The 3,628-nt window shown below is 34.2% G+C and overlaps 1 non-coding gene across 1 annotated transcript; it reads right to left on the reverse strand.

Moving 5' to 3' along the window:
* Positions 1-2,721: 2,721 nt before the first annotated feature.
* LOC116658837 lies at positions 2,722-2,824 on the reverse strand. Its single transcript, XR_004314129.1, has one exon. It is a non-coding gene; the product is annotated as a U6 spliceosomal RNA (small nuclear RNA).
* Between the last annotated feature and the right edge of the window lie 804 nt (positions 2,825-3,628).

Below are 3,628 nucleotides of genomic sequence, written 5' to 3' on the forward strand. Positions count from 1 at the left end.
ATTCAATATCTTGTAATAAACTATAATGGAAAAGAATCTGGAAAAGAATATATATATATATTATTTTGTTATTTCTATTCTATAATATATATTATACATATAAAATATATATAATTGAACTACTTTGCTGTATACTTAAAGCTAGCACAATATTGTAAATCAATTTTTTTAAAAAGGCAGGGGAAGGGAAAGATAATTAAAGAGCTACTCTGCATTATAATGTAAAATTCTAACTCCATTGTGTGCGAGGGCTGTGTTATATAGAAAAATTAAGAAAATGTTTCTTTTCTTTCTTATTGATACTGCTCTGGAAATTGATGTTTGTCCTTGGGAGATCAATGTGTGTATGTATGCCTGATCTGATGATTGTCTCCTAAGTCCTCAGAATACCAAAGCTCTTGGTAGACTCTAGACTTTGTAACTGAACTTAGTGTAGAAAGGGCACCTGGAACCCCATCCCTTTCCTGTGGTATTATAATAGACTGAAACATGTGACATGGGGAAATGTGCTGCCCTGGGATACTCAGATCCACAGACTATCAGGAGGGGGAAGGAGACTGTGGACTATAATCTATGATTGAAACAAACCATTAGCAGCAGAAAAATGAAGGGTGTTTTCTTACTGAACAGAGAATGCCTTTCTGAGTAGCAGAGTGCAGTTGGGTGAATCCATAATAGATGTGGAGCCACCCCTCTTACCCTTCATTTTCCAAAATATATCAAGGAAAGCGATTCCAACGAGTGGGCAACGGAAATCGGAGGCTTGGGTTGTGCCCTGCAGAGGGAAGAATAGAGAGTTCTGGGAGTGCATAGGAACAGCATCTAAGGAAGAAAGGCTCTGATGGAATGCTTCCATAGGAGAAGACATCTGAACTGCATTTTGGATTAATAACATTTTTCATAAACTGTCTAGCAAAACCAATAGAAATCTTGATGAGTAGAGTTTAGGGAACTGAAGCATAAAGAGGTGAATATATTTCCCCAAAGAAAATATAAAGCATATGGTCTGACATCTGATTTGGCAACAGGACAGTATAAATGAAATTGGGACTCTCCAGAAGAAGAGAGCATATGGTCACTCTAAGCCTAGGGTGTAGCTTTGGAGAAGGCTGTAACTAAAGTGTGAGAGGAATGAGCCAAAGAAAGGGTGACTGAACACACTGAGATTAAGCAAATGTCTAATGTCATCAACATTGACTGCAGAGAGTTAAAAATAGAGCTAAGATATAGAAGCCAACCAAGATCCCCTGAAGAGTTTCTCACCCACTCTCCTCTCTCTGGTGTGATAGATATTAACAGCCTTCAGCAGCGCCCACCAGGTAGGCTTTAGAAGTGGGTGATGATAGATTTTGAGACACTAGTGGACATGAGTGTCAGCAAAATACAGTGAAGTACTTGGGAAACAGGCAGCAAATACTGCTGCAAAGATACCACATTTTCTCTCAACTCCCACCTTGTGACAAATACCACCATTGTAACTATTTTATTTGATAGTTTTTATGTTCATCAAATAGAAGAAAAAGAGAAAAGATGTACTTTCTAAGAGTGACAATCTTTTTTAAAGAGAAAACGGATTAGAATAATTGCATTTTAGTACTACCCACTTGACTTCTGCCTATATAAGATCTAAACTCCTAAGTGTCTCTATTTAAAATAAATAGTATAATATTATTACTATGTAGTTCATGGGATAAGAAAAAACAGATTTTGAAAATCTAAGGACTTCTTGAGAAGGGAATAAAAGAGTAAAAATGAACTAGAAACCTATTTAAGTGAGGAAGTAATCTGTACAAACCAAATAGCTAGGTGATGATGACAAAGCAAATAATGACAGTTCTTGGAGGGAGTGATAAATTTTTTAAGTTTGAATTTACTTCTCTGCGTTTCATGACAGAATGAAGTGGTTAATCTCATGCATTCACGCTGAAGAAAACGTACACCTTTATAGGAGCAGATAATATAAAAAAGAAAAAACACAAGGCAAAAAAATATATTAAAATGTTTAGCCTCACTAGCGACCAATAAAATAATGAGCTACCTTTTTGTTTATCAAATAAATAAAAATTTAAAAGAACAGTAATGCTCAGTGTTGTTGAGGGTGGAAGAATACAGTTTCATAGGTGACTAGTGGGAGCATAAAGGGTATGACTTTACAGGGAAGCACTTTGGCAAAATATAAGAAAAGTCTCAAAAATGAGCATAGCTTCTGATGTAAAAATTTTACTTCTTATATTTACTTTTGGGAAATAATCAAAAAGATGTTCAAAGGTAGACACATAATTTTATAGTATTATTTATAGAGCAAAAAATGTCCAAGAGTTCACTGATGAAATGGGATGATACTTCAATACATTATAAATTGTGCAATCATTTAAAATGACATCTATATGCATATATGTGGAAAGAAATTCACAATACTAAAAATAAAGTAGGTTCTGAAATAGTATGTGTAGTCTGACCTCAAATTTTTAAAAATTCCATAGCTACAGACATGAATGCTTACCAAAAAGAATACCAAAACGTTATCAGTGGCAGAATTATGGGTGCTTATTTCTATTTAATTTCTTGTGTCTTCTATTTTCCTTTGATAAAGATGTACTTTTTATGTAATAACATTTTTATTGAAGTATAATTGTTACACAATATCATATTTGTTTTAGGTGTACATCAGAGTAATTACATATATTCATATATATTGAAATAGTCACTAGACTAACTCTAAAAAATATGAAATGCTTCACAAATTTGTATGTCATCCTCACATAGGGACCATGAAAATCTCCTCTGTATCATTCTAACTTTAGTATATATGCTGCTAAAGCAAGCACTATAAAATCACTTTAATAACCATTTTATGAACAGGAGTATCCTCACTGAGCATCTTCTCTCCAGAGGATGAAAAATCATAGTGCAGGAGTATGAAGATGTCCTGAAGGTCAAGTTGAATGAGAGGTACATATGTTCAAGAGGGATGACTAACTATTAGGAGAAAAAAACAAAGAACTTTTACATATGCTCCAAAAATGAATAACTGAGCAAAGACTTTTTAGGTCACTACTTCCTTCTTTTTTTTTTTTTTTACTGTAAAAATTATTAATCTGGAAGGGGGTGGGTATAGTTCAGTGGTAGAGTGCATGCTTAGCAATGCACAAGGACCTGGGTTCAACCTCCAGTACCTCCATTTGAAAAAAAATTATCTGGAGATAGAGCATTCATAAATTGGGGGGCATAGGATGGGTAGAGTGGGGAAACTCAAATATTTTCTGTGAGCAACTTTACTTCTGTCTATGTTTATCTTATTATCAAGGGAAGATGGTTCATGATAGTCTCAACCACCAGAAATATCTCAGGATTTAAAAAATACAGTAAGAATAATCATTATTGATGCTTTTGTAGCACCTTTCAAAATATTAAAAAGGTTTCACTAACATCAAATGGGGTCTGTAATAAGCCTATGAGCCGAATCAAATCAATATGATTCATAGGGTCATCATGAAACGCAGGTTTCCAAATTGCTTACACACAAAAGTATCTGTTTCAGTCAAGGTTCTTGGTAGCAGTAACAGAGAACAACTCTCACTGATTTAAGCAGATCAATAGTAGATTAAAAGGGTATAAGGGTATACTT

This window comes from Camelus ferus, chromosome 21 (genome assembly GCF_009834535.1).
Source record: "Camelus ferus isolate YT-003-E chromosome 21, BCGSAC_Cfer_1.0, whole genome shotgun sequence".
NCBI lineage: Eukaryota > Metazoa > Chordata > Mammalia > Artiodactyla > Camelidae > Camelus > Camelus ferus.